This window comes from Dermacentor albipictus, chromosome 1 (genome assembly GCF_038994185.2).
Source record: "Dermacentor albipictus isolate Rhodes 1998 colony chromosome 1, USDA_Dalb.pri_finalv2, whole genome shotgun sequence".
In the NCBI taxonomy this organism is placed as follows: Eukaryota; Metazoa; Arthropoda; class Arachnida; order Ixodida; family Ixodidae; genus Dermacentor; species Dermacentor albipictus.
The window spans coordinates 284,986,321-285,011,476 of NC_091821.1; the positions used below are offsets into that span (position 1 = coordinate 284,986,321).

The 25,156-nt window shown below is 48.2% G+C and overlaps 1 protein-coding gene across 1 annotated transcript in view; it reads right to left on the reverse strand.

The window, feature by feature from the left end:
- hfp (Poly(U)-binding-splicing factor hfp) overlaps positions 1-25,156 on the reverse strand; it is a 322,321-nt gene that overhangs the window by 66,369 nt on the left and 230,796 nt on the right. The gene's annotated exons all lie outside the window — the stretch shown is intronic.

Sequence of the window (25,156 nt, forward strand, 5' to 3'; positions counted from 1 at the left end):
TACCCAGGATTTTTTTCGGCGGGGGGGGGGGGGGAGGAGGGTTTAATCCAAGGTAACCTTTCTATGCAAATGAGGGGGGTACATTTACCAGTACAAATGTGAATAACGCTCACCATTCGCCATAAAAACGCGTAAACCCACAAAAGAGAAATGAAATAAGGTGTATTTTACAGGTACGCCTATGCGATACACCTCTCCTTTACTTGGCAAACAAAGAACCACGTCAAATGGACTCGCACAGGAAAGAAGCGCAGGAAGAACACTGCCAAGAATAAGTAAAGAAGCGAAAGTGTATAATAAAGATTCCTTAAGTAGAATAGAACTTAAAAAAAACAGCAGTTGGCAACAAAGGCACACGGATAGCGCGGAGTTGTGTTACTCCGCCAGCCAATCACAGAAAAACTAAATCGTTGTCATGCGGCCTTTTCAATATGGCGTCATACTTGATACCTCCGGAGCGTCTGCTGTTCTTAAAGAGCCTTTTCATCGGCGGAATCAATGATTTGTGCAACAGACATGGACAAAATGTATAGAGTCTGAATATTTCGCTTTTCAAAAGTCTGCGGTGCAGTTAATTTCACTGCTGAAACCGTTTTACTCATGAAACTTCACTGTTAACTGAAGTGAAACTTCACAACAAATAGTTGTAGCGAAACAAGCATATGTTATTTCAGTTCAATAAAAAATTAGGCATTCGCCATTCCATTATGATAGGCGAGGAAAAAGGTGTAAAATTACGCGCTAATAATATCATTTTTGTAGGTACCGCCTTATTGGGGTAACAGAAAAAGTTTGAAATTTGAATTATTTGCAGCCTCGCGGAGGAACAGTGGCTGGCCGTTATGAGTGCGTGGACGTGGCTTCATTGCAGGCGTAAGTTGTATCCGACTGTAGTAGCCTTATTTAAATTAGCTCTGGAAGAATTATACAGAAATATATATTTGCGTTGTTTTGAATCACTAATTTACTGCTCTACCAAGTTAAGTACCAAAACCGACTCGTATTGTTATTTGGGAAGTTACGTAACGATGCCTGGCGGCCAGTCACGTACAACCACGTATGGCGCAGGAAGCTGCGATTCTACATGTACTGCATACTGCACCCGCCGCGGAAGGTTAGAAAAACCCCTACACAAGCACAGCAGAGAAGTGGCTACGTTAGGCGGCTCGAATGATAACTGCAGAAGCGTCATTCGGAACACATGGAATTGTCCTCCACTTGCGGTGGCGTTTTGTCTACTTCCTTTTTAAATAAAAAGATGTTGATCCATAAATATTTTCATAAACAGTTAAATTTGTTATTTTTTTATTTTCCTTACTGTTTGGCTGTTGCCTTGACTCTCTCCCTTTGTAGACTGCTTAATTTCTCAAATACTTGCGACTCTTGCTTCCAGTTCGCAATTTTGCACGAAAAGAGGTGTACAATTAGGGTAAAACCAGACGAGTTAACGGGTGACAGTCATGTTGCCTATGAGTTTAAGGGTTATTGCAGGGTTTGGTGATGGACTCTGTCTCGCATTATTTTATTTTCCACCTTATCTAACCCATATGGCGGGTATATGGTTCCGAGGATCTGTCAGCGTTGCGGCGAGCCGTCACTGGAGGAAACTATGAAACAAAAGGAAAGTTAAACGCAATTAGCATTTTCACGGGCCGCAATTCCTTCCCCGTGCATATAGACCAGCTGACCACGAATTGAATCCCTTTCCTGGTCCCTGGATCAGTCTAAACGAAGAAGGTTGAACTAACGAAGCAACGACGATGCGTGTGGCCGTTAAAAAGACGGTGGAAAATGCATATGGAGTTAATTGCGCGGGCACCGAATTGAGAAGAAAAGTGGCCTTCATATCTTAGGCGACGCCGATAACTACCGGCATCCAAGAGCAGTGAAAAAGGCAGCAAAATTTTGAGCGCCGAATAGCTGTCAAGTCTCAACATTGACTTGGCGACGCTTTAGAAATTTGTGTGAGAAGTGCTGGCGTGGGCGGGGGGGTGCATGCATCCTTATTTCAAGTGGGGGGGGGGGCGGGCCCCCCCTTGGGTACGTGCCTGCTTGAAGCGGCCACGGGAAAAAAATTGGAGGACGCTTAAGCTTCGCCTTCAAGAGTGGAACGCGACAGCGTTCCCGTTGACCCGCCAAGGGGTGTAAGACAATGGGCTACAGGGCAGCCATCACTTACGAGGCGCCCCGCATCGGACGCGGTGAGCGTCGAGCCATATGGTCGAGCAACGCAGCGTTCGGCGCAGCAACGAAACGTGCGCCTGAGCAAGCGGAACGAACCAAAGAACTCGGTATCTCGGAGGGGGAAATGATGCCCGCCAGCCAAACGTCGTGATCGGCACGGGCAGAGAGATAGACAGATAGTGATCTAAAGAAAGGAAGTACGCTTGATTCTGCAGAGGGAGCAAGGCGAAGCGTTGTCAGGGGAGAGAGAGTCCGGACCGCACTACTCCAATGCGCGCGTGGCGCGCCATCTGTCGGGGCAGCTCCGTACATGGAGAGGAGGGTGTCTTCTGTGTTTGCCGCAAGATGGCTCTGCGTGTGCGGAAAGCGCAGAAGAAATGCAGCGGAAACGCACTTCGCTACTCGTGTAATATTGACTTCTGTAAGTTACATGTTCATAATTACCGATATACACCGCAGTATAACTTTCCACGGCTCGTTTCGAAGGCAACACCGCATTCACCTGAGGCGCGTTTGCACCGCTTGGAAGCATCGAACTCGTGGCTGAGTGGTAGCGTCTCCGTCTCACACTCCGGAGACCCTGGTTCGATTCCCACCCAGCCCACCTTGGAAGTTGCTTTTTATTTATGAAGTGCCTGCCGTGATTTATCGCTCACGGCCAACGCCGCGGACGCCGACACCGACGCCGACGACACCGGCTTTTCTGCGACACGAGCTCCTTAACGCTATCGCGTTAAAAGCAGGAGCGCAGGGGTCAATCCCCCTTGTCAATTTCGAATCACGCGGAAAAGGACAAAGGGAAGCAGGGAGCGCTGGGGGAGCGTGAAATGGTGATTATCGCCGACGACTCAAACCTGGCTAAGTGCCCAGAAGCAATTGTGGAGAGGGTGAAAGGCGATAAAAGAGTGGCGGTAGGGGCATGTCAAGGGCGGACACTGGGTCCTGTCATGGAGCGAGCAAAAGAAAAGCTCGCAGAAAATGCCCACGTGCGCAACCTTGTCATAGTAGCAGGTGGGCTAAATGACGTTCTAAACAGGAAAGGGACAGGACTAGCCCAGCGCTTGGCGAAGAGGGTGGAAGACTTGCGCGAGCTATCCCCTCAGGTGCAGATCGTGGTGTGCACGGTGCCGGAGGTGCCTGTACGTGACAGTCACGTACAAAGAGCCATAGTGGCTGCTAATGTGCAGATATGGAAAATGAGCCGAGAGAAAGGCTTCGAGGTTGTCGAAGTAAATAGGGAAATGAGAAGTTGTGGTCGTTTTCAACGAGACGGGATCCGCTTCAATTACAGGCTTGCACGAGAAGTGGGCTGGCGACTTGCCGGTCGCGCTGTTGCTTTTCTGGGGACCCATGGGCGCTCATGAGGCCAGAATAAATAGTAATGAAGAAGGTCACCAAGGGGATCATCAGTAGAGCATTGCCGTCAATAACAGGAAATGGAGGAAAGGAAGAAAGAGCTCGGCATGCAATAGGCTGCATAAACATGCAGGGCGGCAGAAGAAAAGAAAAGTTGGCAGAGATTGATGAGCAGTTAGAAAGAGAACAAATATAGGGGTGTATACGGTTACAGAAACGCACCTTATGGACTCAGAAGAGCGTGGGAAGCTCACAGTGAAATTGATTATTAAGAACGACTGAGGAATGTGGAAGAAAGTAAATAGGCTGGGACAGTGTTGAGGTATCTGCGCAGGAAAAACACTGATTGACAGTGGAGGAAAAAAACTAAGAAGCTTACCGGTAATTATGCGGCCTGTAGGATGGGCAACACAGGAACAAAGAACGTCAAGCGGAAAGTCAGAGAGGCTGAAATAATCTCATGGGTGACGGTAATGGGAAAGAAACTTGCCGTGAGTAACTACTTAAAGGGAAGATGAAAGCTTTTCCAGAAAAAATGAGTGAAGAGCAGTACGCCGTGGTTTTCACCCCTCTGAATTCGAATATCGCATCAAAATCGAGCGAAACAAAGCGCAAAACTATTTTATTTCGACGAAAAGTGCAGCAGCAGACACGCCCAGCTCGCGCGCCTCGCTTACGCCTGTGATTGGTCGTGCGCCTCATGACGTCAACAATGGTGTTCGTCCGGACCGACTGCTGCCGCTACACACAAAGCACGGTGCAAAGTAGTTTGGTGGTGTTTTGCTGAGACGGTCATGGAAATTTTCGAGAGCTTGCGTTTCTCTGAGAAGTTCGGCGTTAAGTCCAAACTCTACGAGAGCGATATTGCGCGCGACGGTGACGGGCGATGGCTTCGAGCGACAAAACGGGCCGTCGCTTGAACAAATCGCTCGGTGTTGTCGCTCGATCACTTGTTTCTAGAAATCTAGAACTCGTCGCTCGTCGCCCGGAAATGCTATGAGCGACTAGCCAATTGTGCGAAGCCGAAACTGGATGTACAAAACTCAAATACTACTGTTTGTCGCACGCAGCGAGCAAACTACTGAATTTTACACGTGCAAGAATAAGAACCTATTGCCAGACCTTCAGAAATATTTTGTGCATCTTCTTCAGTAAAATACATCAACTGAAATTGGTAAAGCATGCGTCACGCTAGTTTCGGCGCGTATATTGCTGCCCTCATACCGGCAAGTCGTCGCTCAAAGCCGTCGCTCGCGTGGCGTTCGGCTTGCAGACGACGAGTGAACGCGACAGCGATCACCTCGCTTGTAGCGCTGTCGCTGTCGCGTGCAAGATCACTTGTAAGGGGTTTATACTTGTACATACTACACGTACGTACATACTTGTACATACTACATGTACGAGCCGCTTGCGAAGAGCCGGCCTCTCCAAGAGGCAAAAAATGCTGGTGCAAGCACTGCTTTCCACGCGAACGAAGGCGAAGTGTTAGCATCTCCTTGTGTTGGAAATGCTCTTTTGCGAGTATGTTTTTTGCTAAGCTGCATTCAGCGTTCCAGTGAGTACGTTTCCGGGCAAACAACTGTAGTGTTATGTTCCTGCATGCCTCCTGGTAGAACGTAAGCGGTGATGCGATCTTCAGCATTTGTGCGCTGCCCCAAAGCTGTCGGCAATCTACACAGACGGTTTAAACGCGGGCAAAGTTTACCGGCTGTTGTAGCACGTGTAGTATAGAACCTTCATCAGCGCGCCATCCGCACGCTACTCGTAGCCGGCGAATTTCGTCGGCTACGTGAGATGGTCGGTTTCTCATGTGTGCGAGAGAAGGGGGAGCGCAGCGTCTTGGTGTGAGCAGGCTTTCCAACACATGCAAACTTTACGCTTGCACTGCCTTATGGTAGCTGCATGCAGGCTTGGCGATGAAACCTTCGTCAAGGGTGGGCGATAAACGTGCACCTTCCGTTCAGCGTGCTAACACGAAGGAGAAACCAAAGCACCCATTATTGATAACCTCCGGTAGTAATCGTCACGGAAGTGGTTAGAGCACAACACTGTTGTTCTTGAGCGCTTGAAGTTGTTTCGCTTCATAGCAGCCTCCCACTTAGCTGAAACCTTCTTGTCTTGGAGGAACTAATGGAACATCGGAACATCGTCGCGGCCGCTGGTGTTCGTGCAAGCGTAGGCTGCACAGAACGCCGGCATGATCGTCCTGCAAGTTCAATTGATGCTGCGCACGTCAACTACCACTCCTATATACACACAAATAAACGAATGTAGGGTCGAGCAAAGCAGATTAGGACGGCACACACGCAGAAATAAATCCGGTTAGGCACGGTCACGGAGACTGTGAAGGAGCGGAACACCAGTGTTGACGTCACTAAGCCGCAGTTTCCGGTCTCCGCTCGCATCGTCAGCGTCAGCAGCAGCGCGCGGCGCTCGACGGGGGGTGGAGCTACAGCGCAATTTTAACCGACGATTGCGTCGCTCCTAAGTGAAAAATCCCCCCGAAAATTTTACCTTCATGGTTTATAAGGTTCCCGCATCCGTATATGAGCGTCTTATTGAATTCGACAGACTCTTCAGCTTCCCTTTAAAAGGAAAAAAAAACGAAATGAGGAAAGAAACAATTTATATTAACTCAAAGGGGAGCTCATTAATTTTCAAAGCGAGATCAGGAGGCCTTAGAACACGCACCTATAAAGCGAGATATAAGAAGAAAGAAGAAGCATGTGCTTGCTGCGGTAAAGCTAGGGAAACGATGGAGCATGTTTTATTAGAATGTGAAGCCATTTGCCCAGCGGTCCACTTAGGCACCACTGGCCTCCTTGAAACCCTTGGGTCTAGCGAGAGCAGAGCAAAGGTAAACATGTCCGCAATATAGATTTGTAAAAGGCGATTGGAAGATTGGTGGAAGAAAAGTAGGGAAACGACAAAAGACGGAGACGTACAAAAGCAAAGTTCGCAATAGGGGGTGAGAAAATTTGGTTGTCGGAGTTCACAGTGGTTTCCTTTTTCATTTTTAACTCAGGTAGGACATCAGACAGTATAATAGCAAGAGCTTGGTGGCGCAACCCACCGCCCCGTTCCAAAGGGGACGCTCATAAAATCCATCCATCCAGTCACAAAAACTAAACACGGTATGGCGAAGCTGCCTTGAAGTTCCCGCACCTGCTTGCCGCAATGTCATGGATTTTCATGGCGTGTGCTCAGGCCTAGTTATATTTTTATTGGTAAAAATCGACTACAGTCGACTTCCATTAATTAAACCCTGACAGGACCGACGGAAATTATTGAATTATGCAGCAGTTCGAATTGAACAAGAGTCAAGAAAGACGCCAAAACACACCACTGATTCATTTTGGCGCTATTTGCGCTATTTTAACATGCCCCACAATCAAACACGCACGCACTTTCTATATGTTCAAAGTCGAAAGCTAAATTACAAATGACATTAAACTTCTAAGTACACATGCAACGCGCGCACAATTTTCTATAAGTGCTGCACAATGACGGTCGGTTCCCTAAAGTCAGCTTCGCTGCAGTAAACCACGTTGTGGGGCTAGTTGGTGCATAGCTTTCAATAGATGAAGCGCCAATAGTGACGGCACACTAGAAAGGAAGAAAGGACAAGGCGCTCCTGTCATTGTTCCTTCCTAGTGTGCCGTCACTATTGGCACGTTATCTATTGACAGCTTTGCTGCACGGCATGTTAAAGTCGGCTTTTCACATTTTAAAGTTGGCTTTTCACAGTTTAAAAGCTTTTTTACATGGGGCTATTTTCACTCAGCGACTCAGCGATTTCCGTCGCTCCTAGACTGCCGCGATCTTCGCAGCTCTCCGCGACACGCCAGTCTGGTCGCAACGATCAGCACGATTTCGGTCCGGCCGAGAGCTAGCGCCGTCAAAATAAGGCTTTCCTGCTCGTGTCTATTTTACGACGTGTCTTTTCAGTGCCTCCGCAGTTTAGCACTTAGCCTCCGCAGTTTAGCACTAAGCAATCGTAAATGTAGAGCGATGTTAACGACCAAAAGCCACACAGCATATTCTGTCTTTATCAACATTCACACGTATTCCCGGTTTCCGAGTTGTTTTATCGTACCACTAGAGGGCGTTAATACATTAAAAGCAGGTTGTGGCGAATGGACGTGCTTTTCGGGGCTCCGTGGCGACGACGAAATCATAAGTTTTTCTGCATGCTTTGAGCTTGCTTCTGTTTTTATTTGCTGGTTTCTTGAATTTAAATAGTAATTGGGGGTTTTCCCGTTTCTTTCCTTTCTTTTATTTGTCTCTCGTATTTCGGCTGCGCGGGTGTGCTTCGTGTACGTTTGTTTTGCAGGATGATTAGAGCGTCCTTTCGTGCCACGTGTTCCAACATGTGAACCTAGTGGGACGTTGAGTGTTTGTAGTCTTTAAGTAGTAGCTTCGAAGTGGCAAGAGAAATAGCTATTAGTGATTTTACTGTGCGTGTTTGGTAGAAAAGTGAGAGCGTGACCGCGTGGTTGAGCGAGTCATACCTTTGGTCTCCGCGGCATTGATTGTTTTTGAAACAGAGGTCAGAGTTGCTTTGCGGCATCTTGAGGATTTGGATCCTGTGCGTATCGGTTTTTTCTAAAAGGCACGTGCTCTGCATTGATATAGTATTATAGTATTTGCAAAAAGCCGTGCAATACATGGCGAGAAAGCCGGTAAAGCAGGCAGTACGGGGGGCGACCCTCAAAGCAGATGAGGAGACGGGTGAAAATGCAGAGGGCGTCGAATCAACCGGCACACAATGTGATGTCCATACTAGGCTGCAGATAATGGAGAGTTTCCAGGAAGAGCTTCTCAAACAGGTGCAAGAGCTCAAAAATGAGCTAAACACCCAGCGTGAGGCACGGAAGGTAGTTGAAAAGAGACTGGAAACAGCCGAGGAAAAGCTGAACAGGGACGCCATTGTGACCGAGAATGTGCGTGACAATGGAACGCAGACCCCCGACGCGACAGGCGCGGGAGGGTCAGAAAAATACGTGGAACGCAGGCAGGGTGATGATGGGTTAGCTGGAAAGAGCAGCACCTACCTTGAGGCCGCTACGCGGAAGAATCAGGAGCCGAGGGGACAATGCCCCTTGTCGAGTCCGAATCACACGGAAAATGACAAAGGGAAGCAGGGAGAGGTAGGAGAGAGTGAAAGGGTGATTATTGCAGGCGATTCAAACCTGGCTGGGTGCTCAAAAGCAATTGTGTAGAGGGTGAAAGGCGACAAAAGAGTGGCGGTAGGGACATTTCCAGGGCGCACACTGGGTTCTGTCATGGAGCGAGCAAAAGAAAAGCTCGCGGAAAATGCCCACGTGCGCAACCTCGTCATAGTAGCAGGTGGGCTAAATGACGTCCTAAACAGGAAAGGGCCAGGACTAGCCCAGCGCTTGGCGAAGGGGGTGGACGACTTGCGTGAGCTATCCCCTCAGGTGCAGATCGTGGTGTGCACAGTGCCGGAGGTGCCTGTGCGTGACAGTCACGTACAAAGAGCCGTAGTGGCTGCTAATGAGGCAATATGGAAAATGAGCCGAGAGAAAGGCTTCGAGGTTGTCGAAGTAAACAGGGAAGTGAAAAGTTGCGGTGGTTTTAAACGAGACGGGATCCACTTCAATTACAGGTTAGCACGAGAAGTGGGCTGGCGACTTGGTGGTCGCGCAGTTGCTTTTTTAGGGACCCCGCGGACGCTCAGGAGGTCAGAGTAGATAGTAATGAAGAAGGTCCCCTAGGGAAACATCAGAAGAGCATCGCCGTCGATTATAGAAAAAGGAGGAAAACAAGAAAAAGAGCTCGCCATGCAATAGGTTACATAAACATGCAGGGCGGCAGAAGAAAGGAAAAGTGGGCAGAGATTGAGGAGCAGTTACACAGAGAACAAATAGGGGTGTATGCGGTTACAGAAACGCACCTTAGAGACTCAGAAGAGCCACCAGTTATTGACAATTATGTCTGGGAAGGGTGCAACAGAACTAAGTCGGAAAGAAAGGGAGGAGGAGTCGGAACGCTCATCCATCAGGAAGCCAAATGGAAAAGAGTAAATTCACAATGTCAAGAGCATCTTTGGTTATCAGGTACAATGAGTGGGAAAGAAACTTCGCTGGGCGTTACGTATTTGTGGACTGGAAAAAATTGCACAGGGAAGAATAAAGAGTTAGTGGAATGCATAAGCGCTGATATTAAGGGTTTCGGGAGTGGTGCTGAAATTGTCTTATTAGGTGACATGAATGCCCACATACAGGATTTAGATGGCAATACTGACAATAACGGGAAGTCAATGCTGGGCCTTTGTGAGCAAAATAACCTCGTGATCGTGAATACAGGACCTAAGTGTGAAGGACAGATCACGTGGGAAGTGGGAAACCGGCAATCGACTATTGATTACTGTCTGATGACAGAAGGAATTCATGATAAGTTGAGAGAAATGGTCATCGATGAGGAAGGGTTTAACAGCATAGGGAGTGACCATAAACGCATCATATTGAAAATGGGATATGTAGTTGGGAAAGAGAGCAAGGAGAGAAAAATGGCCAGTCCAAATTTGAACACTGAACAAGTAGCAAATACAGTCACTAGAGTTGAGGAAGAACTTGGCAAATGGCCAAGTAAAGAGTGGGAATATGTTGAGCTTATAAGTGTAATAAAGACAGAAATATGGAAAGAGAACCAACATGTTCGTTGGAAAGGAAAAAAGAAACCGAAAAGCTGGTGGAACAAGGAGATACGAGAAGCGATCGCCGATCGACAGAAAGCATCTCGAGAGCACAGGCAGGCAAAGATGGCGCAGTTGCCACAGGATGAAGTAACTAGTAAATGGGAAATATACCGGGAGAAAAAGTCTATGGTTAAAATACTGGTGCAAGCAAAGATAAAAGGTGAAAGTGAACGTTGGTTGCCAGAAATACGTGAGAAACAGAAGGCCGCACCTAGAATATTTTGGAACCACATAAAATTATTAGGCAGGAAGTCAACAACAATACAACAACATATCCTAGACGAAGATGAAAACAGACTCGAAGGAGAAGCGGCAATAAATTACATCCGAAAAGCAACAGCAGAATCTTTCCAAGGCAATGACGAGGTTATACTTGTTGAAAAAAAGAGCATGAAAGAGACCCAAGGGGAAAAGCAGCTGGTGCTAACAAATTTAAACTGGAAAAAAGCGGAAGAGAAAATTCCAAAGCGTACAGCCACAGGGCTAGACGAGGTTCCCATTAGGCTGATAAATGAACTAGGACCAAAAAGTAAGGAAGCTCTGGTGAAAGCAGTGGAAAGAACTTTAAAAGATAGACGAATACCAGACAGTTGGCGACAAAGTAGAATGAATTTGATTTATAAAGGAAAGGGGGAGAAAGACAGAATTCACTCGTATAGACCGTTGACCATTACATCGGTAATATACAGGCTAGCAATGCAGGCAATCAAATTAAAGCTTCAAGCATGGACAGAGAATAATGGCATTTTGGGAGAGCTTCAGAATGGCTTCAGAATAGGTAGGCGTTTGGATGACAACTTGTTTGTTCTTACTCAGTGTATTGAAATATCAAAAGCAGAAAGCAGACCATTGTATGTGGCCTTTTTAGACATTAGAGGAGCCTACGACAACGTGGACCGCAACATTTTGTGGTATATCCTGGAAGGGGAAGGCTTAGGTAACGATTGTATACAGCTTTTGAGAGAGATTTACCTAGAAAATACCGTTTGCGTTGAATGCGAAGCGATGAGGAGCGAGGAGAAAGTTCATATCAACAAGGGACTGAGGCAGGGGTGCCCTTTATCCCCGCTGTTGTTTATGATGTACATGGTGAGGATAGAGAGGGCGCTAGAAGGAAGTAATATCGGGTTTAATCTCTCATACAAACAGGCGGGTACAGTAATAGAGCAGCAACTCCCAGGTTTATTTTATGCGGACGACATTGTGTTGCTAGCTAACAAGCAAAGTGATTTGCAACGCTTGGCTAATATCTGTGGACAGGAAGGCAACGATTTAGGTTTGAAGTTTAGTGTTAGAAAATCAGGTGTTATGGCATTCAATGAAAACAGTGAACAGACAGTGGAGATACAGGGCCAAGAAATACCTCGGGTAACAGAATATAAATACCTTGGTATATGGATAAACGAAGGCAATGGATATATGGAAACACAGGAAAAAACCATAACAGCAAAGGGGAAGAGAAATGCAGCCATAATGAAGCACAGAGAGCTATGGGGATACAATAGATACGAGGTCCTCCGAGGTATGTGGAAAGGTGCAATGGTTCCAGGACTTACTTTTGGAAATGCAGTTGTTTGCTTTAAATCATGGGTATAATCAGGACTCGACGGGAACCAGAGGTGCTAGGGTTGGCGTCTGGCACCACGTGTTGAAAGGAATTTCAACAGACCATCTCACCCTGCCTCGTCAAAATGAGGCGTGACTTCGCCTGTTATTGTGGGTGTCCTGATCCACGTGCAGAAAGAACTTTCTCTCACCTGACCTTCTTCCACCAGGCCTCATCGAAATGAAGCGTGACTTTCTAATTCGCCATGACCGTTTCGAGTGTCTGCCTGTCTGCCGGAAGCCCCGCAGTGTACAGGCCTCTTTTGTGTGTGTGTGCGTGTGTGTGTGTGTGCGTGTGTGTGTGTGCGTTTAGAGAGGCCCTTTCCTCGAATTGGACCTAGAAGAGAACTTCCACGAACCCGCAACGCGCAGAAGAGGCGGAGAGGCGTCTACAATTCCAGGAGGCGGGACAACTTCTTCCTTTCAGCAGGCTCGGTATAACCAGAGGAGGAGGGGCCCTCCTTCTGTGCCTGTCACGTGACATCGACGGAAGCAAGATCCCGCCCTCGATTGTAGAGAGCCAATCGAAGGGGCTCCGAAATTTACTTTTAATCACTTCATGCTCTTCTCATCTTCTTTCATCTACTTTTCAATAAACCATGCAAGTTTCGCACTAGAAATCGTCTCGCCCTTGCTTGGTCGCCATGGTCTACCGGATGCCTGCAGCCTGCCGACAACGCCACGCTACCCAATAAGTAACGTCGGTCGAGCGTCGATAGGCAGGCGCCGCTACTCCTCGGCAGCAGTACGATACGCTACCCTGGAGTACGCAACAAAGGTCAATGGGTCGCCTCGCATTGGGCGTTCACGGGAAGACTACGAATGAAGCTGTGCAGGGTGATATGGACTGGACTATTTTTGAAGTGAGGGAAGCTCGCAGTAAAATTGAGTATGAAGAACGGCTCAGGAATACGGAAGAAAGTAAATAGGCTGGGAGGGTGTTCAGGGGTGCGATCTTGTACGCGTTCCAAAATAGAACGGAGGCGGTTCGTTCCACCGAGCCAAATACGATTCGTCAATTTGAACCGTGCCGAACGCCATGACGTCAATTGCGACGTGATATCTGCTGTCAATCATTCCGTGTCGTCTGCTATCGGACGAACGGAACGGAACATACCGCCTAGTTCATGACGTAAAGAACGAACCGCCTCCGTTCTATTTTGGAACGCGTACAAGATCGCACCCCAGGTATCTGTACAGGAAAAACATTGATTCACAGTGGAGGAGAAGAAGTAGGAAGCTTACCAGCAAGTATGCGGCCTGTATGGTGTGCAACACAGCAACAAAGAAGGTCAAGCGGAGAGTCAGGGAGGCTGAAATAATCTCATGGGTTGCGGCAATGGAAAAGAAACCTGCCACGAGTAACTACTTAAGAGGAAACAAATGAAATCAGGAAAGGAACAATTTATGATAACTCAAGAGGAAGCTCATTACTTTTCGAAGCGATATCGGGATGCCTTAGAACACGCACCTATAAAGCGAGATATAAGAAGGAAGAATAAGCATGTGCTTGCTCCGTTAAAGCTAGGGAAACGACGGAGTATGTTTCATTAGAATGTGAAGACGTCTACCCAGCGGTCGATTTAGGCACCACTGGCATCCTTAAAGCCCTTGGGTTTAGCGGGAGCAGTGGTAAAGCAAACATGTCCGTAATAGGCATTAGTAAGAGGCGATTGGAGGATTGGCAGAAGAAAAGTAGAGAAACGACAAAAGGCGGAGACGTACAAAAGCACAGTTCGCAATAGGGGATAAGAAAATTTGGGCGTGGTAGTTCATAGCGTTTTTTTTTTCATTGTTTAACCTAGGTAGGACATTAGACTGTATAATAGCAAGTGCTTGGTGGCGCAACCGACCGCCCCGTTCCGAAGGGGACGCTCATAACATGCATCCACCCATCCATCCAGGTGGAAGAAAAGTAGGGAAACGACAAAAAAATGAAGACGTACAAAAACAAAGTTCACCATTGGGGTCAGAAAATTTGGATATGGGAATTCATCGTGCGTTTCTTTTTCTTCTTCAACGTAGGGAGGACATTAGGCAGTAGAGTAGCAACCGCTTGGTGGCGCAACCCACCACCCCGTTCCAAAGGGGACGCTCATAACATCCATTCATCCATTCCATCCATCTGCCGCCAAGGTCATAGAGTTTCTCACTATAACACCTAGAGGGTAATCTGGCGCCACCGTCTATGGGAGTTTCTTAAGGGGGCACCGTGCCGGCATGGGAATGACGGTATATGTGTCTGCGAGGCTCGTGTTGGCTGGTGTTGTAAGATACTTCGTCTGAAACGTGGATATGGCTGCGCAAATAACGCGTTCTCAAAGTAAAATCTTCATAAAATGTTTCCATTCACGCATATTACATCTTTACTCACCCACGATGCATGACCAAGCGAAGAAAAGCACGAACAGACGGCCAACTGTTTCAAAGCGAGCGCGAACCTTGTCGTCTGTCCTCCAACTTTAGCGGCCCGCTGAAAGTTTTTACGTAACATGTAGTCGTACACACAATAACAAGTTCTCATAGTTAAACAAAATATGTTTTCGCGTAATAGTAAAGCTAAAACAGCTTTTCACGTGCTGTTTTAGTAGAAAATGAATCATTGTGACAGACGGAACGGTACTTGCCAAGCGCGTCTTCAAGGTGTCGTCTCTACGAGAACGATGCCAATGCGAGTCCACAATATACCGGCATTCCCATGCATACCACAGCGCCGCAGCGCCAGATTTCCCTCTAGGTAATGTAGTGAGAAACTCTATGGCCAAGGTGATTCCGCGATGCTCCGTAGCCTACTGTTTGGTACCGCGAAGCTTAACTGCACGACCGGGGTGTTCTGGCGAGACGAAGTGTGAAGTTTAAAGGGACACTAAAGGCCATAGAGTTTCATACAATAATTTCTAGAGGGAACTCTGGCGCTGCAGTAGTTGCACCACCATCTGAATGATGGGAAGTACATGGATTTGTCTGATCTTCGTGCTTGTGAATTCAGATGTTCTTGTAGCTTTTTATATTACGCTACATAAATATTATTGTCGTAAGTTTCCACGCAATCCATACTCTTCGAAATGCAGAAGACGCCGCGAGCACGCACAATTGCTATTAATTGCAATGATTTAGCTTGTCCAGGTGGCTTAATCGAAACGCGCCAAGCGTCTCAAGGCACTGGCATGCCTGCGATACATGCGTCCGTGGCTTAGTGGTTTCAATATCATGCTTCAGTGCTAGAGTTCCTGTGTTCGCACGAGGTCGCGGGATCGAATCCCGGCCATGGCGGCCGCATTTCGATGGGGGCGAAATGCGAAAACACCCGTGTACTTAGATTTAGGTGCACGTTAAAGAACCCCAGGTGGTCGAAATTTCCGGAGTCCCCCACTACGGCGTGCCTCATAATCAGAAAGTGGTTTTGGCACGTAAAACCCCATAATTTTAAAAATTTTAGTTCCTGTGTTCGAATCCTGCCGTCAGACAATTTTAATCACGTTTATTTAATTATTTATTACGCAGTAGATAGTTGAAAATGACTAGTTTACAAAGTCGCAAAGCCGTTTCAACCCAAAAGGACGAAGTTTAGGCAAATCCGTGTACTTCCCATGCTGGTACCATAGCGTTTCCTACAAAATTACTAGAGGGAACTCTGGCGCTAGTGCCTACGTGAGCTACAATGGGAGCGGTTGTCCCAGCATGGGAATTACGGGTAGTACATGGATTTCCCTAAACTTCGTCCTTTTGGCTTCATGCGGATTTGTGACTTTGTAAACTCGTCATTTTGAACAGTTTATTGCGTAATAAATAATTAATTAAACATTATTAAAATTGCCCGACGGCAGGATTCGAACACAGGGACTCTAGTAAAGAAGCCTGATATTGAAACCATTAAGCCACGGATGAATGTATCGACAAGCGAATGAAACGCACTTACGAACTTATCGCGGGCATGCCAGTGCTTTGAGACGCTTGGCGCGTTTCGATTTGGGCATATCATAGACAAGCTCAATCGTTGCAATTAATAGCAATTGTACGCGTTTCCGCCGTCTTCTGCACTTCGGAGAATATAGATTGTGCTGAAATATACGACAAGAAGATTTATATAGCATAACATACAAAGCCACAAGAACGTTTGAATCCACAAGCACGAAGATCAGACAAATCCATGTACTTCCCTTCATTCCCATAGTAGGATCGACAACGACTGCAGCGCCAGAGTTCCCTCTAGTAATTTTGTAGGAAACTCTATGGCTGGTACAACCGCTATGGTGGCTAGAAGCACCGTTAATCTAGTAACGTTGGCTAGAAGGGGGAGGTGACGCCGGCATATCCGCCGAGAAAGCGCGATCCTCTCGTTCATGCGCTGCCGCAAAGGCCGCGGTGGCGCTGGTGAGCTTGGCGATGCTGTCGCACGGTTGCGCGCGTGTGCAGCTTCCCGCAGGGTCTGGCCGGCGCGACAGCGTTCCCGTTTCTTCGCGGCTGCTAAAGTGTTCTCTCGTTTATGGCAATATGTGTTTCGCTGCTGACATGTTAATGTGAGTGCTGGACTTCGCCGAACAGATGAATTCCAACGCAAAAAAAAAAAACGGGAGGCAGCGTCACTGCTTCGCCTCTGGCTGCACGTCCGGCTATGTGTCCTCGAGGCAGCAGGGAGGGTGCTCTAAACTTAGGAGGGTGCGCTAAGTTGCATATTGCTTCAAGGTTGAACGTCTTAATTTTTTTATTTAGTGGAAAGTGGTATCCCTGCCTCCCCATTTCTTAATGGGTGTTCGATGTTTAATGTTTTTCTTTCAAATATACACAGAAGCATGTGTAAATGTGATATCTTGTATTTTTAATTACCCTGAATGTATGATCTGCAGTGCTTTGCTATTACTACGATGTGCAATAAATTTTTGCTATGCTTTGTGTTACCTGTTCTGAACCCCATTCACATTTTTTAGGAGTAAGCTGACGCTTCATATTACTGAAACTTAATCAAGGAGTGGAAGACACCAGCCAAAGAACAGCCAACCTTTTTTTCTCTCATTTAATACCCCTTTTTAATTTCCTTTTTACATATTCCGTTATGCCGTGATAGGCAATAAACAACGTTATTTAAAAAATGCAATCGCACGGGCCCGAAACATATATTTCCATCCCAATTCTTTTGGTCTGTGTCTCCTACTGTCATCATGCACTATCTTGACCGCACGGGACTCATTCGGACCCTTCAATTACTGAAACTGAAAGGATTCGCGAATAACGCTTTAGATACGCCGATGTGTTAAGCAGCAGATGTATTCGATTTTAATGGTTTTGTTTGTGGGGTTTCACGTGCCAAAGTGACTCAGGCTATGAGAGATGCCGTAGTGGAGGCATGAAGGACTCTGTAAATTTTTCGACCACCTGGGGTTCTTTGACGTGTACTAACATCGCACAGCAAACGGGCGCCTTGTTTTTCGCCTCCATCGGAAAGCGGCCGCCGCGGCCGGGATGCCATCCCTCATCCTTGGGCACAACAATCGGGCGCCCTAACCACTGCACCACCACGGCTTAAAATTGCATTCTGTCAGCCGTAGTCACGTTCGACTAGCGTTTAATGAGCTAAACCATTGCTTGCAACAACATCACTGAAAGGCCGACGCGTTGCGTGCATGGCAGGCCTGCGTCCTTGCGTATGCTGAAAGCCAGCGGCGCGTACCATGCATCGCATTACGGCAACAGCGCCACCTACGCCCGGCTTGAAATGGAGCAGCGGCTTCCATCCCCCGTTGGCGTCACCTCTCCCTTCTAGCCACCATACAACCGCTCCCATTGCAGCTCCCGTAGACACTAGCGCCAGAGTTCCCTCTAGTAATTAATGTAAGAAACTCTATGTTAAAGGCAAATACTAAGTCAAGCTAGATCCGTGCTCGAGAATCGCTAAGGCGTCCATATTACACCGAACAGAGCCTTAATAACCGAGAAATACTTATCCAGCGTCATTTCATGTTCAGAAAAAAAAAACTCGTTTAAGTTGACGTAATGACGTAAATTTTCCAGGGCAGCCACTCTACCATTTGATTAGCTCAGATAGTAGAGCGGCTGCCCCGGAAAGGCGGGTGGTCCTGTGTTAGTCTCGGACCAGTACAAATTGCTACGATTGTGTGGATGTCTCATTTTCCTTTAATTAAATTACCGTTGACAACGATGCGGGCGGTCGAAAAGTTTCGTTTTCACTCGACTCTGCGCCGCCCACGCTTTCGCGTTTCAGTCGCGCAGTGCTGCGCTGGTTTTGCTGGCTCACGAAACTCGCACAAACTGGAGGTAGTAGAGAATTCAATTTCCATGTGATGTCGCGGCATGCCCGAACGGTCTACGCCACTTGACCAAAAAACAGTTGCAGCGGCGCATCCGCCGCTGTTTCTTGGCCCGGTGCCGCCGTCTGTCGGGCGCCGTTTTACTCACCGACGGGAGCAAAGGGCGGTGATAACGTATGCAACGGCACCACTCCCCCGGTTGGGTGGTGCGAGATTTGAATTTCTAAAAAGATATTTGGACCCTTCAGATACAATTTTCTTGTTAACTAGGTCTTTTCTTGGCACTAAACAAGCGTTGCGAAGTTACTGGAATGTTATTTAAGCAGTTCACGTCGACTTAGTATTTGCCTTCAGTGCCCCTTTAATATGCGATACCAACGTCAGCGTTTTCCCAGCCACAGACCAACGTTTTTCCACAGACCAAAGATATCGCTGTATGTTATGAAGTTCCAATTTTCGAGCTAAAAACATTTTATGCGTAAAAGCCGAGCCCAAGACGTGGGCTGGGCCAGGCGACGTAACTGGCGCGAGAAAGCTTTGGAGCGCTTCGTCGGGAGCACGAACACACCGAGAGAACGCCTCTGGCGAAGCGCGATGACCGCTCTCTGGGGCGCTTTCAGTGTGGGCAAGACTTGCAAAGGGGCATCGCTACTAATGTGCGGAACAGCATGGCAGCACTTGAAGAGTGAGAAGGATACTACTTCTCACTCTCTTTTATCTCCGCAACCAGCGAGCGTCTGCGAGGGCTGTAAAATCCCTCAGTCATGCCCTCAATTGTCCAAAAGTAGCGCAATTCTTTGGATCTTTCCGCCACCCCGCTGTCCTCAACGTTTCCGCCTCGACGCCTCTTGATGCCCCAGCCTCCTCCTGTCCCCATTGGCCAATCCGTGTCACGTGGAAGCAGACGCCGCGCTTTTGTATATTTTTTATTTCCAGCGCGCTCCAACCGCCACTGTTGGCCCTGCGCGACGATAGTACGCGCAAACGGGCTGATCGAGTGCGTTAGCCGAACAAATCGAGTGTGTTGGGGACGAGAACTTAATTGTGATGCCGTGCTGCTGCGCCTTCGGTAGCCGCAACCGACACAGCGACGGCAGAAGGCTTCTTTCTTTACCATCCGGCGAGCGCAACGCACAAAGAAAAGCGTGGGTATCATAGGATCGGGCAGGCTGACTTTGAGGAAGTGACAAAAAACGCACGGCTTGGTGAAGTGTCACGGTTCCTCACAACCTCTTCTTTTGAGGCTAGTTCATGCCTGCCGCTTCGAAAAAGTGTATGTGTTCATGTTGTGCGTGCTTTTAGCGCGTTTAAGTTTACTTTTTTTCTCGAATGTGCCGTTTCATGCAGTTTAGTCTTGCGGCGAAAGTACGCATCTGCAGCTGGCCTGTGACATAAAAGCGACTTTATTCATGCTATGTTTTGAGCTCCACCAGAAGTTAGCACATTCTCGACGCTTTTGCAAGGTACGAATGTACGCCCGCATATATTGATTTGGTTTGTGGAAATAAACGTTTTTAACGTCCCGAAGCGACCAAAGTTATGAGTGAGGTCATAGCGGATGGCTCCGGATAACCTTATTTAGGTCGCCTGGGGATGTTTAACGTGCAATTTGACCATAGTTGTACGTGGGCCGGTGAATTCCTCGTTGGCGTTTCGTAATTCTCGAGCGGGCGCGGTAGCGCTGCGCCAGAAGTTGGCGCCTCTGCATGATTGTATTCCTTTATTAGATATTATTTACTAGTGGTAACACCGTGTCACTATTTTGTATTATTGACGGCGCCTTCAGGGCACCACAGCGGCAACGGAAACACTTCTAATGTCACGTGCTCTCCAGAGGCTTCCGTTAAGCCATTACATGTGCCCTCCTGGAGCAGTACTTGTAAAAAATGAAATAAAAAATATATCGGCGCGATTACCAAAGCACCCCGCACCGATGAAAGCGCCCCGCGACTGCTGCAACATACCGCGCCCGAACGAGGAGAATTACGCAACACCAATGAGGAACCTCTCCACGAACCTCTTGCATTTCGCCGCTATCCCGGCTGCTGCCGGACGCGTCCTCAATATTGGAGGCATGAGCAGCGGCTACTCGCACGTTTTGTGAGCAGGATTATAATGGCCCAGAAAGGCCGCAAAATACCGCAGGCCCCCTGATAAGGATTAACATTTTTACTGCTTAACGTTAACATTTGTATGCGTCCGATTAAGTAAATGGGTATCGCATGCGTCATATGCACTGTATGTGAACCTACGAAAGCACTTTAGAAGAATTAACTGCTGGGCTAGTTGGTGATCTTGCATACTGAAAAGATTTTGCGCCAAAAAACAACACACACACTACGAAAGCACGTACACTCTCACGCTGTCTAAACCAGAAACTGGTAATTACGCGCGTTCGAGCACACCGCGTGCACGCGTCGTGTTTCAGGAACACGAACTCTCAACGCGCGCGTGCTTTACGACTTAAATAATGGTCCTTTTCTCTATTTTTTTCTGCAATTCCTACACGACATTCTTAAGGGCAGTTACCGACTGACGAAACAAGATCTCAATTGAAAAAACTGCTCCGCAGGGCTCGAACGAACTTTTCCGCGGACTTCCTCCGGTAGCGTGTTAGCCACCGTCTGTTACGGCAGAGCCAGCATGGGCGGCGCCACTGTCGAGGCAGTGCCGAGCGGAAGAGGAGGGAAGTGGTTGGTGCTACTTTTGGAGATTGAGGGGTTTTAGAGCGCCGTTGATGGCAGCGCCGCGATAGCGGAGCGTGGCTGCTCTGGGCACAGTCGCGGCGACTTCGGAATCTTTGACCAAGACTGTACGTTAGAGAGTTTTCGAATAAGGGCAGCAAAAAAAAGGGAAAAAAAGCGTCAGCGCCATGGCGCATGTGCGAAACGCAAATAGGGTTTTGCATTTGCGTCGGTATTTCACCGAAATACCGCAGCGACCCAAACTCTACGAAAAAGCTTTGCATCAACGAACATCGAAGTGGCGGCTCTCGCCGTGTACCACAAATACCGTTCTAAACTATGCACCACGTGCAATTCTGATCGGAGCGGCTCTTTTACAAAGCCACGCTATCACCCACAAACATAAAAAAAGCTTACCTTTAACTCCAGAATGTGGCATCATCCTTCGGAAAACTCCGCGACGCCACGCGAGTTTGATTAACAGCGAAATAAAGCGCCAGCAAGACGGTATAGTGGCACTACATTGCACGTCCGTCAGAGAACATTCGATACTTCTAAATGCGAAATGTGAGCTCTTTACGCGTTTTCATTTCGCGATATATTGCCTGGCGCGGACAACCTGCCTCGCTATCTGGAGATCGCGAGAGGCAGCGCGTGGGTGACGCGTGGCCGCGATTCACAGCAGCCGCCCCCGAGAGACAGACGACGCGTGCTACTCTGGCGCCATTTCGCAGCCATCGTCGCCGCACTACGCTTCTCCTTCGCCATACCCTTCTCTGCTTTCCGCCTTCCACTGCACCCTCCTCTCCGCTTTCCTCCTCGCGTCTTTCATCCCCCGCTGCGTGCCACGTTCGCTTTCATTTTCCGCTGTGCTCGTTCGCTCAGTGCCGCCGAAGCAGGTACGGGCACCTAGATCTAAAATGACGAAACGGACTACTCCGACAGGCCTCTGCTTCCTTCTATGATGATGATAGCGTGCTGTTGGTTTTGATTTCTGCTAGCTGCGAAGCATCGACGGAAGTAGGCTTTCGCTCTTGTGCACGCTTTGGCGTAGGCTCGGCGCCATTTTCCGCTAAAATGCCGTTTCGGCGCTGGATGGTGCAGCTGTTCCACCAGTGGGTAAAGCATACGAACGCCGCGAAGACGGTTTCGGTCGTGTTCCGATTGCACGATGCAGGCAATTTGTGGCCAATTTTTTTAGAAAGAGGCAAAGCCATAAAATCAGGTAAAAACCGTAATCAAACACTGTACACTCTAAAAACAGTTGCACCCTTTGGGGTGTATATTTGTCCCACAACAATAATCGTCATCTGTCTTGCCCGCGTTTCCTTTCTTTAACGCTGCGAGCCCGGTACTTCCCGGTCACGAACGGCATGCGCGTTATCAGTGTGACGCAGCATTCTCGACAGGAAAGTAGCGAGCGCCGAGTTTTCAAGAAAGGAAACGTAAGCAAGGCAAATGACGATTATTGTTGTGGGACAAATATACACCCCAAAGGGTGCAAACTGTTTTTAGAGTGTAGCTAAGGTTATTGTATGAAAATCCTCCAAGGGCAGGCCTTAAATAGGCATTCTCAACGGGAAATGACGTTACCTAACAACGCATTCGCTGTCCCCGAAGCTCCTCCGAGAAAGGTACTGCCACTAAAAAGGGGCCTCTTATGGTACGCCCACTAGCGACAAAAACGCGCGCGACACGCCGCACGCGGCAAGCGCCCGCGCGGCAGACGCGTGCGGGCAAGTCCACAGTCGCGTTTTGCGGCACGCGGTAGCCGCTCGTGGAGTCCCGCGTGGTCTCGTTCCATTCGATGCTTCTCGTGACAACGCGCTCTCCGTTCTGCCCATTTCGTCTTCCATCGGAAGTGTCTGTTTTTTTTTTTTGCGCCACTGCCGGCCACGCTCAGGCATGTCGGATACGGACGAGGAGCTACTGGTGACTGTGAACACTGTAATACTTGTTTGTTCTTTACTTGTGTGACGCCGACGTGTCAGAAAGCGGACGAGAAAGTTTTGGGTGCGGTACAGGGACACTGAGGGCCAGGCGCACACTCTGCTTCCCCGCCTTCACCAATTACTCACCTGTCATGCCAAACTGCTGTCCATAATGTGCCAGCGGTTGGCGCGCAGCTCCTTGTCCGACGCTCGATTTATCATAGAGGCACGCATATCCGCGAACGGTTTCCAAAAACGCCTCCATTTCGAGGCGAATTCTTCGTCGACGCCTCAGTGGCGGAGTGGTAAGGCTTAACAAAAACAGCCCCCTTGACTGGAAATGGCCTCTGAGATTTTACGGCGCGCGTGTCACTGTTCAGTCTCAGAGCCCATAGATTATGATTCTTTGCTTATACGACAGGTGGCGCCACAACAGCGCGGCTCGTAAAGCGGCTTGCTTCTGATTGGTGGTCGTATTGCGTCTGCCGCAAAAAATGGGTCTCGCACCCACGACCTACTGTATAAAGGGCGACCTGCGCATCCCGTGGTCGCCTACGGCAGCGCGCGGCCGAAAAAATACCACGTGATCATTGAGTAGGGACCAAGCGTGCCGGTAGAGGCCGCCAGTGCTCACCCTCACAGCAACGCCCGAAACGCTCCGGCCCCGTCTTCAGGAGTACGGCGATGACGTTAAAAATTCGCAGAGGAGCTGCAGTAAACTCGGCATTTCACATTATTGACAGGGTGCAGCTAGAAAAATGCGTGTCGATACATGCGATACATGCCCCAGATGTTTGGTATCTTCGCTGTGCAGTGCAATAAAATTTTAAACTACTTTGAAGGCGCGGCCGCGCGGCTGCTAGGATTGAAATAATGTAATCCTTTAGAGCTTTTTTTCCCCCTCATTGTCTGCTAAAATGTTGGTTAGTGCTGTGGTGCCAATATGATCTGGTGTGCACTTTCGGTGCTAGCCGAGGCCTGAGCGCGCCCGCATTCATTCTCTCGTAGGTTTCGCTACTCCCGAGCCGGACGCAATGAACGCACTACGTACCGCTTTGCAGGGCCCACGCGTTCCTTTGCTGCATTCGGCACGTTCACTGAAGTGACATGCCGTTGAGAGCGCGGCAGAACGTGAGTGGTTTTAATTGCAGTGCATGCCACAATCGTAAAAATGTGCTGTTATTGACGTATTTATTTACGCCACTTTACCAAATGATAACGAAAGTCTAGCTTGAAAAATTCCAAGCGCGCTTTATTGTGCCACCACACAGATAGCCACTACACTTTAAGCACTTTTCGGGAGTTGGGCTTTTGAAACGAAACGCTTCGCTACGCTAGTCAACACCGCGCTTCGCGCGAGCCGGCGTATGTCGGAATTGGCTCCGTAAGCGCGTTCGGAGTCGGCGCAGGTGGCCACTGCCGCGCGCTACGCGTCGTCGTTTGACGTTCGCCGCAAGCGCGTGTTTATCGCGGAGGCCGACTATATAACCGCTTGCCAGAGAACAGGCGTGCGCATTAAACATGGAAGAAGTGAGTGATACTACCGATACAGAGAGCTGTTTCTATGGCTGTACACAAATCGCAAGACAATGGTCCCAACAACGATGAATAAAGAAGATTAATAATCCTGCATAACTTATGGTATATATCATTCATAAGCAATTTTCATCACTACACAAGGCACACGTATAACATAAGCATAAGCTTACCAAAGCATATCCATAAGTGAAACCGTAAGCATATATAACGATAGGCTAAATCATAAAGCATAAGCTAAACCGTAAGCATATCCATAACTTAAACCATAAGCATAGCCATAAGTTAAACCGTAAGCATATCCACAGGCTAAATCATAAAGCATAACCATAAGCTAAACCGTAAGAATAATCATAGGCTACATAATAAAGCATAACTATAAGCTAAACCATAAGCATCACCGAACCTTTTCGCTTCGAGATATCCAGGCTTAACCTTAGCTAAGCCCCAGCCAATTTTTTTTTGTTGTTGTTGTTCAGGTTTCAACCACTGGTTTCTAATATCGGTCACGGGGAACTCATGAAATGATATTCCTCTTGATGCTCGGCCGCTTGACTTTCACAACGGTATGCAGAAGTAAACCATGCATCGTGCATGAAGAAGCCGCAAACGCGAAAGCCGGCACCCACGGGGCTGAGAATCACAGTGTCACTGAAATAAAATCTGGTAATCAAGATCTAGCGACACCAACAGGTCACCAAGCACTCAGCTAATCGATTGTTTCGCGCGCGTGCGTTTGCGTCCTTCCGTGCTCTCGCTGAAAATAGAGAGTTTTAGAATAGGGGCCCCAAACGTTTTGGGGCCCCAAAGAAATAGCGTCGAAGCCACTGCGCATGCGCAAGACGCAAACTCCGTTTGGGTTTTGCGTTGGGA